Source organism: Abramis brama (assembly GCF_963993115.1).
Source record: "Abramis brama genome assembly, chromosome: 3".
Classification (NCBI taxonomy): Eukaryota; Metazoa; Chordata; class Actinopteri; order Cypriniformes; family Leuciscidae; genus Abramis; species Abramis brama.
The window spans coordinates 6,817,437-6,836,424 of record NC_139965.1 but is presented as its reverse complement, the minus strand read 5'-3'; positions in this window follow the sequence as shown (position 1 = coordinate 6,836,424).

Below are 18,988 nucleotides of genomic sequence, written 5' to 3'. Positions count from 1 at the left end.
TGTGACACAGATTTTACTGCTTATTTCGAAGTGACAATCTTGATTAAAACATTAAAACATGTAAGCAAACATTTGTGTATCATCTGAGACTTCATAGAGTATCAGTCCAAAATTGAAAATTTTGTGCGGTGGTGTAATGTAAATAATCGTATTGTAAAGTCTGTAAAAAACTAAGGAAATGATAGTGGATCCCTAAAAGATTAGGTGATTACAGTCCAGTGATCATTCATGATAATATCATTGAGCAGGTGGATACCTGTAAATATCTAGGGGTGGTCATTGAGTGTTCATTTACTTGGAAAGCCCGCATTAATTATCTCTGTTCAAAATTCCAGCATCAATTGTATTTTTTAAGAAGACTTAGGCTGTTTGGTGTAAATCAGAGGATTATGCAATTATTTTATCAAGCAGTTTTAGGTAGTCTGTTAAATTAATAGATGGAAGCTTGGTATGTCAAACTTTCAGTCCAATCAAAATCACAGCTTGCACCTCTTGTTAAAACTGCAATGACAGTCACGGGTGTAAGAGAGTACACATCACTTCAATTAATTTATGAGTCGTTGGTTTTTAAGAATGCACAGACAATAGTGAGTGATTCAAGCCATGTTTTATTTCCAATGTATCAACTAATGTAAGAGCAACCGTTCCAAAAAACATTTATATCTGTATCTATTAATATTTTAAGTGATGCAGTCATTGTTATAAATTATTTTTAATGTTTTAATTAGAATTAGAATTTTTTCTTCCCCTTTAATGTTGTTGTCATGTGTTGTGTGTGTGTTTGTGTGTTGTGTACTGGTCACCGTGATTTTGCCAAGTAAGATGTGTTCCTGGATCAACAAATTTTGTTGATCCTGGATCAACATTTAATCAGCCAATCACAAGCCTCTGATGTCATCAGTGTGTGCCGACCAAATCCAAACGGTCCATTTTGAACCTTCCCTCCTCTCTTGCCTCAGGCTGACTGACAAAAGGTAAGTTATTTTGTCTGTCCTCTTTCTTTGACCCTCTCTGCAACTAAAAATCTGACTTTGTAAATGTATTTATTCACTAAAAAATCCTGAAATAGAACACTTAAATGGCATAATGTAATGCAACCGTGAACATTCATGCAACAGCCATGAGCCGTTTAGCTAATAGCTAAGCTTTACTCCACAACCCCTAAAAGTCTTCTTTCTCTCATACCTTTACACACAAATACACATTTAATATTTAATAAAATGTTATAATAATGTTTAGAAATTTAAATAAATTCCAGGTCTTTAAAACAGATTACTATGATTTTAGTCTGAATAAAGTGTGCAAAAAGTATATGACATTTAAAAAAACAGTAGAATAATTGCTTTTTGAATCTGATTGTAATCAATTTTTTGATAATTGCTATCGTCATAATTTCAATATGGGGTAGATTCGCTAATGTTTATCCAAGACCATCATGACCAATTCAATATGGGGTAGATTCACTAATGTTGATCCAGGACCTTTATGATCATTTCAATACGGGTAGATTCGCTAATGTTGATCCAGGACCATCATGACCATTTCAATATGGGGTAGATTCACTAATGTTGATCCAGGACCATCATGATCATTTCAATATGGGGTAGATTCGCTAATGTTGATCCAGGACCATCATGACCATTTTAATATGGGGTAGATTCACTAATGTTGATCCAGGATCATCATGATCATTTCAATACGGGGTAGATTCACTAATGTTGATCCAGGACCATCATGATAATTTCAATACGGGGTAGATTCAATAATGTTGATCCAGGACCATCATGATCATTTCAATATGGGGTAGATTCACTAATGTTGATCCAGGACCATCATGATAATTTCAATATGGGGTAGATTCAATAATGTTGATCCAGGACCATCACGATCATTTCAATACGGGGTAGATTCGCTAATGTTGATCCAGGACCATCATGACCATTTCAATATGGGGTAGATTCGCTAATGTTGATCCAGGACCATCATGACCATTTTAATATGGGGTAGATTCACTAATGTTGATCCAGGACCATCATGATCATTTCAATACGGGGTAGATTCGCTAATGTTGATCCAGGATCATCATGACCATTTCAATACGGGGTAGATTTGCTAATGTTGATCCAGGACCATCATGATAATTTCAATATGGGGTAGATTCGCTAATGTTGATCCAGGACCATCATGACCATTTCAATACATGGTAGATTCGCTAATGTTGATCCAGGACCATCATGACCATTTCAATATGGGGTAGATTCACTAATGTTGATCCAGGACCATCATGATCATTTCAATATGGGGTAGATTCAATAATGTTGATCCAGGACCATCACGATCATTTCAATACGGGGTAGATTCGCTAATGTTGATCCAGGACCATCATGACCATTTCAATATGGGGTAGATTCACTAATGTTGATCCAGGTCCATCATGATCAGTTCAATATGGGGTAGATTCACTAATGTTGATCAAGGATCATCATGATCAGTTCATTATGGGGTAGATTTGCTAATGTTGATCCAGGACCATCATGGTAATTTTATTATGCCGTAATAATTAAATAATAAATTGTATTAAATAACCAAAATCTATCATGATTCCCATAAATTAGCATGGTAAGCAAATTCTCCAACATTTCTATTGTAGTTACGGTCAAATTTAATTGAAATCTTTGCGTTTTGTTACTTTTTACAGTGTTGGATTAAATCTAGATCTACTATTTTATATTGTAGGAAGTGCTACTGTAATTGTAACTGTAAATCTTAATACTCAGTTTAAGGAAAAATAACTTAGTTAATCACTGTAGTCACATTTTACAGTGTATAGTAAAACTTTTTTGGATACTTTTGCCTTCATTTATATAATTAATTAGCTTAACCCACATTTCTATTTTATTCTTGAAGGGGGCTATATGTGGAATTCACTAACCCTTGTTATTCTATATGCTTACACAGACAACCTAGGAAGTCAGGGAAGGTCTCGTTTTTTAAGCATCATAGTAAACATTGGCAAATAAAAAAGTGAATAATATATGAAAATTCTTACATATAGCCCCTTTAAATTGTTTACAGAAATGCTTCCTAATGAACTGTGACATTCTTGTTTTCCAGCTTTCAACGTATGATTCAACCTGACTAGTAAGGGTGCGCATTCCGTATCACATATACATACATACCCTTTTAAATTTGTGCTAATTACTTTTATATATATATACCCTATATACAGATATACAGCCTTGGGAGTCCTTAGTGGGCTGTGTTGGGCCAAAAAGCATTTCAGCTGCCCATTTAAAAGCACTGAATGAGCCAGGCTACATACCAGATGTGGTGAGCTATAAGTGTATCAATTAATTGCAGGTGTATTTCAGAATTTTATGATTTCTTTCAGGTTCTAACTAAAGTTAGGTAATGGATGCTCTCATGAGTATCACCTGCAAGGTATGCAATATATAATATATTATATTATACACTGCCATGCATAAGTTTAGACACCCATGCTAAAGTTGACTAAAAAGAGGAATAAAAAAATCATCTTTTGGAAATTGAACTTAATGCCTTAATTAAAAAAATGAGGAAAAATCCAACCTTTAAGGACACCAATTTTCTTTGTGAATGAATAATGTAACATAAATAAATAAATGTTCTTCCTTAAAATACAGGGTGCATAAGTCTGGACACCACTATGTTAAATTCCCATAGAGGCAGGCAGATTTTAATTTTTAAAGGCCAGTTATTTTATGAATCCTGATAAAGTTCCCTTGGCGTTTGGAATTAAAATAGCCCCACATCATCACATAGCCTTCACCATACCTAGAGATTGGCATGGTTTTATTTCAATTAGCCTAATAGCTGGTTTGATTTGCATTGAGAGATGATCTTATGGAAAGTACCCCATGCCAATCTCTAGGTATGGTACCGTACATACATTTTCAATGGAGGGACAGAAAGCTCTCGGACTAAATCTAAAATATCTTGAAGATGAACGGAGGTCTTACGGGCTTGGAACGACATGAGGGTGAGTCATTAATGACATAATTTTCATTTTTAACTAACCCTTTAAGGTTGTTAAATCTGACAATTAGCTTTTATGTTTGACATTTTGTTTATACAGAGGGTTCATCTCTTCAAAATGTTCCCAATTAATCGAGAACTAATTTAATCAGGGGTCTTTTATTTCTGTAAAATACCCTTATATTTGTGTTATATTAATAATTTTGTTAAATCAATATGCTCAGTGTAAAATAAGATTCTTACATCTTTAATATGTGGAATAATTAAAAATGTTTTATTTGATGAATGGTGTATGATTCCTTCTTATGAACACAAACAGAAACATACCACATGTCATCTAGCCACATTGCAATGGTACTGTAACGGTAATAATTAATAATAGATCTAAACATTGACGGAATCTCTTTTTTAGCACACAAAATACATTACATTGAAAACAGCTTTGAGGATTCTTCCGAAAACAGTATTGTTTTGAAATTAACATCAAGTTAAACAAAACATTTGGCCACACTAAAATAGCTCTTAATTTGAGCCCAAAATTCATACAAGATATTCGGCACCCAATCATTCACGTTTTCTTTCATTTTCTTACTCTTTTTGGGTTGTCTCTTTCTTATTTTAAACCCTCCTGAATTTGTGCCAGACATGCAGGTTTTCTTGGAAACCTTGGAAGTCTTTTTTCTGTTTTCTTTGCACTGCATGGGAAGAGTGGCTGTATCTTCCAAGCAGGCACCGGACGTCAATATGACGTTAGATTGACGTTGGACCCAAACGTTGGAAAAATCGGGTTGGCGTCAAAACCCAACGTCAGTCTGACGTCAATATCCAACGTCTGTCCAACGTTGGAAGTTGACGTCAATCTGACGTTTGGTTATGACGTCAACCCGATTTTCATTTTCAATCAAAATGCAACGTCTTTCCAACATAGGATATTGACGTCAGACTGACGTGGATTATGATGTCAACCCGATTTTCATTTTCAACCAAAATGCAACGTCTTTCCAACATTGGATATTGACGTCAGACTGATGTTGGGTTATGACGTCAACCCGATTTTCATTTTCAACCAAAATGCAACGTCTATCCAACGTTTGATGTAGACGTCAATCTAACGTTGTGTTATGATGTCAACCCGATTATCATTTTAAACCAAAATGCAATGTCTGTCCAACATTATAGTCCAAGTGACTACAGTGGCTTAATCTTAAGTTTATAAAGCGACGAGAATACTTTTTGTGCGCAAAAAAACAAAAATAACGACTTTATTTCACTATAAATTTCCTTCTCTCTGGGCCTCGACTCTTTTACGTAGTGTTTTTGCGCAGCGCGTCAGTGTTACACGTCACCACGTAGGCTCACTATTGGCCGACGCTGGTCATGTGTGTGACGCGCTACACAAAAACGCTACGTGAACTCACCCTAGGCCCAGAGAGAAGGAAATGGATAGTGGAATAAAGTCGTTATTTTTATTTTTTTTTAGCGCACAAAAAGTATTCTTGTCGCTTGATAAACTTAAGATTAAGCCACTGTAGTCACTTGGACTATATTAACGATCTCTTTAATAACTTTTCTGGGCTAGCAAGTTTCAGTCCCTTAGAAGGCTATGGAGGAGTGAGACAGCACTCAGATTTAATAAAAAATATCTTAATTTGTGTTCCGAAGATGAACGAAGGTCTTACGGGGTTGGAACAACATGAGGGTGAGTAATTACTGACAGAATTTTCATTTTTGGGTGAACTATCCCTTTAAAGAAATATATGGTTATTTTGTTGGTATGACATCGAACTTTTAGCAAAGCCAGGTTTTCGTTGTAAAATAAAAATCAACATAAAAAGAAACTTCATGTAACAACAAGATCAAACAGATGTCAAGATCCAATGCGAGATAAACCAAAAGTTTTTATCTTAAGACAAGAGCAAACAGAAAATTAACTTAAAAATCTTAGTGAAACTGGAATCCACAAATGATGTTTATTAGATAAATGACAAAGAAATTAAATGGATTATAAAATAACCTTTTATTTTATTTTTTTACATTATTTTAACAGAAGGATTTCAACAATATTCGTTAATATTTATCATTATCATTATTCTAAAATCGTACAAATGTTTTTCCTGCCACCTCCGCCCACCCTGTCTGGGGCATATTTTAAACATAAGGCGACCACCGCTCCAATGTTTGCCTCCGTCTCCTTTGAAGTCCTCTGGACACTCTCTGTAAGAAATATTAGAAAATTAAAATGTATGGGGAATATAGGATATGATGCACTACAGTAAGCATTAAAACAATAAATATTGCAAACAGTTGTAACGACACTGACAGTCTGTCCGGTCAGATGTTCTGAAGTAGCGAATCCTGATTGTTCTTCTACTTCATACATGTTCAAATTCAGAAAGCCCTAATTGACTGGCTTGGTGTCACAATAGCTACAAGTGTCTACAAGCAGGCCGCTGGTTAATGTTTTACGACGACTTGATGAAATCAACAACAGGCCCCTGTTGTTTCTCAAACTATCACGTGCTGCAAGGACAACCTGTTTGCTGTGTTTAACGTTTGTTATTTGTGAACCGAAGGCAAATTACAAGACTGGCTCCATTCAGAGACTAGGACTATCTGCTTCCCTCAGCAAAATTCTACGACGCCTCAGGCTGTTAAGTGAATTTGCCCACAGAACTACCTTTGTCTTTACCCTCACGTGGTATGCACACCACGAGATGCAACAGATGCCGACCTCACAGATACACACAGACACATATGGACTTCCACTAGTAAAATTTAATTTTACCAACTATTACAAATGTATAAAGAGTGTTCCGGGTGATTTGCATGTTCTCCAGCGTGATATTAGAATAATTGTGTTTTTCGAATCACCGTAGTATAATACTAAAATACCTCTGTTCAACATAAGGATGTATCTCTATGTTTCTATCTGTGTCACTATTCGTTCTTGGTCTTTTTTAATCCCCTTTGCACGACAAAGGAGATTTTTGATAAGAGACTGTGATAAACGTGATGGTTCCATGCGTTTTAATTCCCCAAGCATAATATCATATTTTGCCTCCTCGTGATTCCACACGAGGGTCGGGCTGCATTAACACACAAAGAGAATCTTCCCGCTCGAAAATCTCGGGAGATGATTCGCCCTCCCCGCAAAAGGGGCGGGGACGAGATTTCCTCAAAAGACAGAACTTCCCTTCTCTCTCTCTCGCTTCTCTCTCTCTCGCTTCTCCCTCCTTCGGAAAACTTTGGAAACCCAAGTCCGGACCGGCTTCGGCCTGCTTCTCTTCTTTTTTATTTCTTTGTATGTTTTCTATAGTCTAGTTTCAATTTCCTATTCACCTCTGTTCATTCACGAGCTGAATGAACTTAGCCTGAGTCATTCTCGGTAACATTACGTTCAAGTGAACCTTCAAATCTTCCCGCTACACAACTTCGGAAGAAACCTGGACACGCAGCTCCGCTCTAAAAGGGACCCACAGATCCCTTTTTCTCAGCTCCACAAAAGAGTGCCTCAAACTGAAAGTATCTGACATATTTTAAAGCTGAATCTAGGTGTCTCTCAAAAGGGTTCTTTGTCTGTAATAAGTTGCCAGTCTCTTCTTCAATTCTCTCTCTCATTCTCTCTCTCATCCTTTTCTGTCATTCTATCTTTCTCTAATTCTGATCATTTTATTCTCCCTCTCACTGTTATTCGTTATCTTGTATTGTTTAACTGTATTTTATGTACATAGACATATAATCTGTGTGTATTGTGTAGTTTGATATATTCGTAAGTTTTGCAAAATCCATTATATTCTTGATTGATTCTGTCTATATTTCCCACATTATGAGTCCCTGAAATGTTTGATCTAGCTACAGGCTTTACAATTTGATTATGGTTTAGTAACCTAAATTTATAAGGACAGGAGAATAGTTTTCATGGCCAGAAGTGATACAAGTGATAACTTTTATGAGAAGTTTATGAGAAGTTGATAAGTTAATCTTATGGTCGTTTGCGGGACAAACAACTGTTTGATAATTACATTAATTTCCATTAAAGGATATCAGGATAATTGATCTGAAGAACAGAATATTGATATTCAACTTATCTATTTTTCAGCTTCATTAATTTGAATGTAACTACAATATGCAATATATATTAATCATATTCCTGATTAATTATTAAAATTCCCTGTATATCATTTGAGCTAATGTGTTTACGTTACACAGTCTTAATGCTAGGGTAGGAAATTTCACAGAGGCTAGCAATAGCAAGCTAGCTTTGAAAGCATACGATCCCACCCTCCCTTCAGAGTGTCTCCAAAGCCATGCCTCCTCTGCAAAGAGCCAAGAGGAGAGACAGAGTTGGTGGAGGAAAGTGCTTTTAGATTACCTCATGTCTTATTCACTGGTGAGACAACAATAATAATGAATGTGAATAATGAAAATTTTTTGTGAATGAATAATGAATAATATTCACATGAATAGTGAATAATTTTTTTTTTTTACATTTTGTAATAATATAATGTCATAAGTTTTTTTTTTTTTTTTTTAAATAAAACCTTTTTCACTTGTTGGTTCAAGAGGAACTGCTAATGTTTGCCATCTATTCTCACTTTCTCTGCGCAATGAACACGCTAATGTGATCCACTTCTTGATCTCATCCACCAGCTGAATTCAGAGGGTGAATCTGCTGAAAATGACCATCTTCTACAGAAACATCATGTCCATTGTGCTGGTCAAATATTCTCTGCACAACAACTTTGTGTCCTTTCCAATCATTTTTTACTTTAAAAGAGAGGTATGCTTTACACCCAACAGCTCTGTGACTTCTTTCATATACATTTCCAGATCTTCTGCAATGGAAAATATAATATCCTCTTCTTTTATCTTTTAAACTGGAGCAATTTGTGGTCCTGAATGATTTTGTGTGCTCTTTGTTAATTATTTCTGTGATAAAGTTCTCTTCTTAATCATCTGGTTTAAGAACATGCACCTTGAGTTAAATGTTTTTCTGTCTTATTTTTCTCCTTTCATCATTTTCCACAGACTTTTTAATAAACTCCTCCATCATGGAACATTTCTGAAATGTATACACACAAAAAATAATACTTAATTAATTTTCAATCAGCATCACCAAACACATTTACTAACTTTAAATGAGGAAACACTAACAAAGAGCTGATGAGTTTAAATATTTTTTTATTAAAGCTCTCCACATAAATGTAAAGGGATTGGTGATTCATTGCTTCTGAATAAATAATGGTCCTGAATCAACATGAGTGGATTTACCGCATATTGAACTGATTGTGAATTTACCCCACATCGAAATGATCATGATGGTCCTGGATCAACATTAGTGAATCTACCCCATATTGAACTGACCATGATGGTCCTCAATCAACATTACTGAATCTACCCCGTATTGAAATAGTCATGATGATTCTTTATCAACATCAGTGAATTTACCCCATATTGAAATGATCATGATGATCCTGGATCAACATTAGTGAATCTACCCCGTATTGAAATGATCATGATGGTCCTGGATCAACATTAGTGAATCTACCCTGTATTGAAATGGTCATGATGGTCCTGGATCAACATTAGTGAATCTACCCCATATTGCAATGGTCATGATGGTCCTGGATCAACATTAGCGAATCTACCCCATATTGAAATGATCATGATGGTCCTGGATCAACATTAGCGAATCTACCCCGTATTGAAATGATCATTATGGTCCTGGATCAACATTAGCGAATCTACCCCATATTGAAATGATCATGATGGTCCTGGATCAACATTAGCAAATCTACCCTTATATTGAAATGATCATGATGGTCCTGGATCAACATTAGCGAATCTACCCCATATTGAAATGGTCATGATGGTCCTGGATCAACATTAGTGAATCTACCCCATATTGAAATGGTCATGATGGTCCTGGATCAACAGTGAATCTACCCCGTATTGAAATGATCATGATGATCCTGGATCAACATTAGCGAATCTACCCCATATTGAAATGATCATGATGGTCCTGGATCAACATTAGCGAATCTACCCCATATTGAAATGATCATCATGGTCCTGGATCAACATTAGCGAATCTACCCCGTATTGAAATGGTCATGATGGTCCTGGATCAACATTAGCGAATCTACCCCGTATTGAAATGGTCATGATGGTCCTGGATCAACATTAGCGAATCTACCCCGTATTGAAATGGTCATCATGGTCCTGGATCAACATTAGCGAATCTACCCCGTATTGAAATGGTCATGATGGTCCTGGATCAACAGTGAATCTACCCCGTATTGAAATGATCATGATGATCCTGGATCAACATTAGCGAATCTACCCCATATTGAAATGATCATGATGGTCCTGGATCAACATTAGCGAATCTACCCCGTATTGAAATGGTCATCATGGTCCTGGATCAACATTAGCGAATCTACCCCGTATTGAAATGGTCATGATGGTCCTGGATCAACATTAGCGAATCTACCCCGTATTGAAATGGTCATGATGGTCCTGGATCAACATTAGCGAATCTACCCCGTATTGAAATGGTCATCATGGTCCTGGATCAACATTAGCGAATCTACCCCGTATTGAAATGATCATGATGGTCCTGGATCAACATTAGCGAATCTACCCCATATTGAAATGGTCATGATGGTCCTGGATCAACAGTGAATCTACCCCGTATTGAAATGGTCATGATGATCCTGGATCAACATTAGCGAATCTACCCCATATTGAAATGATCATCATGGTCCTGGATCAACATTAGTGAATCTACCCCATATTGAAATGGTCATGATGGTCCTGGATCAGCATTAGTGAATCTACCCCATATTGAAATGGTCATGGTGGTCCTGGATCAACATTACTGAATCTACCCCATATTGAAATGGTCTTGGTGGTCCTGGATCAACATTAGTGAATCTACCCCATATTGAAATGGTCATGGTGGTCCTGGATCAACATTAGTGAATCTACCCCATATTGAAATGGTCATGGTGGTCCTGGATCAACATTAGTGAATCTACCCCATATTGAAATGGTCATGATGGTCCTGGATCAACATTAGTGAATCTACCCCATATTGGAATGATCATGATGGTCCTGGATCAACATTAGTGAATCTACCCCATATTGAAATGGTCATGATGGTCCTGGATCAACATTAGTTGATCTACCCCGTATTGAAATGGTCATTATGGTCCTGGATCAACATTAGTGAATCTACCCCATATTGAAATGGTCATGATGGTCCTGGATCAACAGTGAATCTACCCCGTATTGAAATGATCATGATGATCCTGGATCAACATTAGCGAATCTACCCCATATTGAAATGATCATGATGGTCCTGGATCAACATTAGCGAATCTACCCCGTATTGAAATGGTCATGATGGTCCTGGATCAACATTAGCGAATCTACCCCGTATTGAAATGGTCATCATGGTCCTGGATCAACATTAGCGAATCTACCCCGTATTGAAATGATCATGATGGTCCTGGATCAACATTAGCGAATCTACCCCATATTGAAATGGTCATGATGGTCCTGGATCAACATTAGTGAATCTACCCCATATTGAAATGGTCATGATGGTCCTGGATCAACAGTGAATCTACCCCGTATTGAAATGATCATGATGGTCCTGGATCAACATTAGCGAATCTACCCCATATTGAAATGGTCATGATGGTCCTGGATCAACATTAGCGAATCTACCCCGTATTGAAATGGTCATCATGGTCCTGGATCAACATTAGCGAATCTACCCCGTATTGAAATGGTCATTATGGTCCTGGATCAACATTAGTGAATCTACCCCATATTGAAATGGTCATGATGGTCCTGGATCAACAGTGAATCTACCCCGTATTGAAATGATCATGATGATCCTGGATCAACATTAGCGAATCTACCCCATATTGAAATGATCATGATGGTCCTGGATCAACATTAGCGAATCTACCCCGTATTGAAATGGTCATGATGGTCCTGGATCAACATTAGCGAATCTACCCCGTATTGAAATGGTCATCATGGTCCTGGATCAACATTAGCGAATCTACCCCGTATTGAAATGATCATGATGGTCCTGGATCAACATTAGCGAATCTACCCCATATTGAAATGGTCATGATGGTCCTGGATCAACATTAGTGAATCTACCCCATATTGAAATGGTCATGATGGTCCTGGATCAACATTAGTGAATCTACCCCGTATTGAAATGATCATGATGATCCTGGATCAACATTAGCGAATCTACCCCATATTGAAATGATCATGATGGTCCTGGATCAACATTAGCGAATCTACCCCATATTGAAATGGTCATGATGGTCCTGGATCAACATTAGCAAATCTACCCCGTATTGAAATGGTCATCATGGTCCTGGATCAACATTAGCGAATCTACCCCGTATTGAAATGGTCATGATGGTCCTGGATCAACATTAGTGAATCTACCCCATATTGAAATGGTCATGATGGTCCTGGATCAACAGTGAATCTACCCCGTATTGAAATGATCATGATGATCCTGGATCAACATTAGCGAATCTACCCCATATTGAAGTTATCATGATGGTCCTGGATCAACATTAGCGAATCTACCCCGTATTGAAATGGTCATGATGGTCCTGGATCAACATTAGCGAATCTACCCCGTATTGAAATGGTCATCATGGTCCTGGATCAACATTAGCGAATCTACCCCGTATTGAAATGATCATGATGGTCCTGGATCAACATTAGCGAATCTACCCCATATTGAAATGGTCATGATGGTCCTGGATCAACATTAGTGAATCTAGCCCGTATTGAAATGGTCATGATGGTCCTGGATCAACAGTGAATCTACCCCGTATTGAAATGGTCATCATGGTCCTGGATCAACATTAGTGAATCTACCCCGTATTGAAATGATCATGATGATCCTGGATCAACATTAGCGAATCTACCCCATATTGAAATGGTCATGATGGTCCTGGATCAACATTAGTGAATCTAGCCCGTATTGAAATGGTCATGATGGTCCTGGATCAACAGTGAATCTACCCCGTATTGAAATGGTCATCATGGTCCTGGATCAACATTAGTGAATCTACCCCGTATTGAAATGATCATGATGATCCTGGATCAACATTAGCGAAATTACCCCGTATTGAAATGGTCATGATGGTCCTGGATCAACATTAGCGAATCTACCCCGTATTGAAATGATCATGATGGTCCTGGATCAACAGTGAATCTACCCCGTATTGAAATGATCATGATGATCCTGGATCAACATTAGCGAATCTACCCCATATTGAAGTTATCATGATGGTCCTGGATCAACATTAGCGAATCTACCCCGTATTGAAATGGTCATGATGGTCCTGGATCAACATTAGCGAATCTACCCCGTATTGAAATGGTCATGATGGTCCTGGATCAACAGTGAATCTACCCCGTATTGAAATGGTCATCATGGTCCTGGATCAACATTAGTGAATCTACCCCGTATTGAAATGATCATGATGATCCTGGATCAACATTAGCGAATCTACCCCATATTGAAATGGTCATGATGGTCCTGGATCAACATTAGTGAATCTAGCCCGTATTGAAATGGTCATGATGGTCCTGGATCAACAGTGAATCTACCCCGTATTGAAATGGTCATCATGGTCCTGGATCAACATTAGTGAATCTACCCCGTATTGAAATGATCATGATGATCCTGGATCAACATTAGCGAAATTACCCCGTATTGAAATGGTCATGATGGTCCTGGATCAACATTAGCGAATCTACCCCGTATTGAAATGATCATGATGGTCCTGGATCAACAGTGAATCTACCCCGTATTGAAATGATCATGATGATCCTGGATCAACATTAGCGAATCTACCCCATATTGAAGTTATCATGATGGTCCTGGATCAACATTAGCGAATCTACCCCGTATTGAAATGGTCATGATGGTCCTGGATCAACATTAGCGAATCTACCCCGTATTGAAATGGTCATGATGGTCCTGGATCAACATTAGCGAATCTACCCCGTATTGAAATGGTCATGATGGACCTGGATCAACATTAGTGAATCTACCCCGTATTGAAATGATCATGATGATCCTGGATCAACATTAGCGAATCTACCCCATATTGAAATGGTCATGATGGTCCTGGATCAACATTAGTGAATCTAGCCCGTATTGAAATGGTCATGATGGTCCTGGATCAACAGTGAATCTACCCCGTATTGAAATGGTCATCATGGTCCTGGATCAACATTAGTGAATCTACCCCGTATTGAAATGATCATGATGATCCTGGATCAACATTAGCGAAATTACCCCGTATTGAAATGGTCATGATGGTCCTGGATCAACATTAGCGAATCTACCCCGTATTGAAATGATCATGATGGTCCTGGATCAACAGTGAATCTACCCCATATTGAAATGATCATGATGGTCCTGGATCAACATTAGTGAATCTACCCCATATTGAAATGATCATGATGGTCTTGGATAAACATTAGCGAATCTACCCCATATTGAAATTATGACGATAACAATTATCAAAATATTGATTACAATCAGATTCAAAAAGCAATTATTCTACTGTTTTTTTAAATGTCATATACTTTTTGCACACTTTATTCAGACTAAAATCATAGTAATCTGTTTTAAAGACCTGGAATTTATTGAAATTTTTAAACATTATTATAACATTTTATTAAATATTAAATGTGTATTTGTGTGTAAAGGTATGAGAGAAAGAAGACTTTTAGGGGTTGTGGAGTAAAGCTTAGCTATTAGCTAAACGGCTCATGGCTGTTGCATGAATGTTCACGGTTGCATTACATTATGCCATTTAAGTGTTCTATTTCAGGATTTTTTAGTGAATAAATACATTTACAAAGTCAGATTTTTAGTTGCAGAGAGGGTCAAAGAAAGAGGACAGACAAAATAACTTACCTTTTGTCAGTCAGCCTGAGGCAAGAGAGGAGGGAAGGTTCAAAATGGACCGTTTGGATTTGGTCGGCACACACTGATGACATCAGAGGCTTGTGATTGGTTGATTAAATGTTGATCCAGGATCAACAAAATTTGTTGATCCAGGAACACATCTTACTTGGCAAAATCACGGTGACCGACGTGGGCAACCCATCTGTCTTCTAGTAGCTGTGCAGAGAGAAATCTGAATCATTCCCTTCCGAAACTTGCAGAGACGGAGAGTGTGAGTAGGAGCTGTCCATGAGCTGGAGCAGGAGAAACTTTTGCTAAGTATTCTGATTAATTACTTTGTCATTTTGCCTCCACATCCCCCTGACTGCACGCAAGCTTCTCCTCCTGTAATCTCTCTACTGTGCGACAGAGAGTCGTGTGGTTATGACGCAATCGTTAGCCTATTTTTACAAAAACTGCTTCTACGGGGCCGTAACGGAAGCTACAAGGTAATGGAGGCTTTTATACATTTTTGTGTTTCTTTAGAAATAAATAATGGACAAATGGAGTCTCAGATGTCAAGTTATTCGCTGTCAAAGTGACGCCAAAATGAATGGGAGTCAATGAAATGCTAACAGCAGGTGATGGTCTGCTAGCCAATGGCTGCGCCCGGGGAAGCTTCAGTATTTTATGAAACAGTGCCCCCCTGCATTGTCAACACTACTTATTTTCTTCCTACTTTTTAACAGCAGACAATTCTCTCTCACAGCCTCTAGTGGACTGGCCCATTATTGCAGTCTATGAACATTTTTCAGCCCAATTTCCATCCATTTATGAATTATGCCCTTAAACTATAAATGTATTTCTGGTATCAGCACATGAATAAACACATGAACACATTCAGCAAATGTTTTCAATTACTTCCCTACCATAACACTAGTGTTCCCTTATTCACTCTTTTTTCACTTTACTCTGTAGTCTTTAAACCAGAGAGTTTACCCTCAGTGCAAGATATTGCTGTAACAACACTATGTAGCTCTTATTGTATCTATTTTTTTTTCTAGTGTTTTTATTCAATGTGTTTTTCCATTCTTGTTTTTTGTCTTTTTTGTGGGGCTGCTGTAATAAGTGGATTTCCCTGGTGTGGGATTAATAAAGTCTACTTACTTACTTACTTACTTAACTGACTATAGTAACATTCTCAGTTCAATGGTTAACCTGATTATCTCTCAGAGTGTCTTCCGGAACTAGAGACAAGTGAGCCGCGCTACATTTCTTTCCATCACTAAAGACAATCAATGGTCCCAGTTTCTTATACACTGACAACGGAACAATGAATTTCCCTCCAGCCTTTGGTCCATGCATAGGTTTTCTTGCATGTACACAATCTCCACACTTGAAGGGTGGTGGTCTAGCTCCACGTTTCATCTTTTGCTGAACCCGCTGCACACAGTCACTTATGCAATTGTCACTTCCTCACCACGAGCTGTTGTGGTTGACAGAGTGTTAAACTTTTGTGCGCATCTTCCTTCCTCTTAACAGTTCAGAAGGTGATACGCCTGTGGTTGCGTGCGGCGTAGTTCTGTATAGTAAAACAATTCCACAACTTTCCCTCGGTAATGAAAGCAGGAAACAGTGAGAACAGCTGTATTTATGTGATTATGTTACATTACATTTAATGCAAACAAATATAATCTATTAAAAGAGGCTAGTAAATAAATACACAAACGTACATTCTGTCATTTTTAGTCTCACCACTAGAGAACACTCTCCATAAAACATGTGAGAGGAGAAAGAAGATTTCTGAATTCATTTTGATTTCTGAAGTGATTCAATTGCTTTGCAAAAGGATTAGTTGTGTTGAGTTGCTGGGAGCAATAGAACAGCATGACACTACAGCAACGCAAAAGTCATGGGACTGTAAAGACTGGTTTTCCTGCTAAGAACAAACTCACACACAATAAAGCCATAAAACGCATCCTGGACAGAAGATAGCAAAGACAGAGCACAGGGAGTGTGACTTTACCTGTCCAAACTTTTCTTCTTCCTTATCTCTGCATCCCCCTCTCCCTCCTCCTTCCTCTTCTCGCGAGTCAAGTCACCAAAAGTTCACTAAGAATGTCTATATATCACATATGGTATATCTTGTGAATCTATTTTTTTTCCTTTTCATGTTTGGTATCATTTTAAATGTCTCAGTGTGATTGGTAAAATGGTCTTAATTTCATTGCAGTCATTGGTTTAATGAGAAAGATTGAGAACGATCCCCATACAGTGATGTTTCAGTGTTTTCCCATTGGAAAACACTCACACACCACTGTGTGTCTCTGTCAGGCATGCATTGCTTACTTTTAGAGTCATCTTTGATGTCATGTATTTATAATTTCTGAATTGGCTTTTAATCATTTACTTGTGTAAGTGGCATGATACATTTTACCTGACAAATAAATATTACATCTTGATTTATTCTGCATTTTTCAGAAATTATTATTTCCAGTAGATTAAATTGAAGTCTGGTGTTTCCGCAAATCTCTGTCCAGGATAGATCAAACTGAAGGCACTTTGAATGGAGCATGGGGAGATCATTAAGAAGACCTTCTGATTTCTGACTATCACTGACTTAGCACGTTGCAAGCTCCCAACTATTAAAAAATTACACCTTTGTTATGAGTCAGCAGTGAGCGGCCGCTTAGGGTAAAGTAGTTGCACTGCACCCTCTGACTATTTCAGACTGGCTAGTTTGTGATCGTGAGCGCACATTCACGACGTGACGTCTCAAAGTGACACTAGGTCCTTAATGAAAGAATATTTGAAATTATGAGAAGCCCAGAATAATCAAAGATCTAAATTAATTCATAATCAATATTTATGATTATTTTCTAATCAGAAACACAAATCATTTGAAATTGGAGTCAGATTAAGCGTAGCGCTAAAGTAATATTGAAACTAAAGTCCAATAAATTAAGTGAACTTCACTGGAGCACTGAAAAGACATACACACATTATTCCTTCGCCCAGGCTGTTGGACTCCGTCATTGGGCCAATGGGTGGTCCTTACAGTGACGTATTGTTTGCTTTATGGAGCAAAAAAGTTGAGCCTACCTTGTGTAAACTCAAGAAAGAGTACATTGGGATTAAATGTCCAGATAAGGAAATGCTCCAATGGTGGGACACAATTGGCAAACATCAAAAGAAATCAAAACATGATGAAATACTTGAGGCTTTAAACTTCATAAGTTTTACACGGCTACGTGAGTTAACAACGCGTCTATCTTCAAGTATAGATGCTAAATGTAAAGAAGTGCAATCTAAGTGTGAGAACACAGCTAAATAATTTACTAGCTGAGCAGTTAGCCCTGACTGAAAAGTGTAAAAATCACAAGGAAATCATTGCAGATCTCAAGGCTAAGCTAAATGCTAAAAAGTCACACTTAACAGTGATGGGACTAAAAAGCATGTTCACTTCTCAGAGGAGGTGACTTGCTCTAATCAATCTGAAACATTTAGTTCAGGAAATGCATGTGCAACTGACCAAGAAAGTGTGCCTATTTCAGTTCTTAAATGATGAGTCTATATACTGTATAGTACTGTAAATCCTGAAATGTACAGAAGGACATTGATTGGTGTGGCAATACATTTGTTTTAATTCAGTGACTTCAGAAAAAAAGCTTTATCATTATAATCATGTTTATTTATAAATATACGATAAAGGCAATAAAACACATTCTGTTGATCTGAATTTTCCCTTTGTCCTGATGTAGAGTCATGAGTGTGCTATAGTTTGATTGCTGTAGATCATTAACCAACAGCAGCATTGACTCACAGGAAAGGAGAGAGCAGGAGCTATTTCCTTAGAGATTGCTCAGACATACGCAGATATCACTGGACATAAGTCTAAATTACTGACAATATACTGTTAGAAAACGGATGGAAATGTATTAGAAAAGGTCATCATATCATCTGTTTTTATTCGCCAGGTAAGATGATTTATTTTCTCTTTGGGATTTTTTTTTTTTTTCA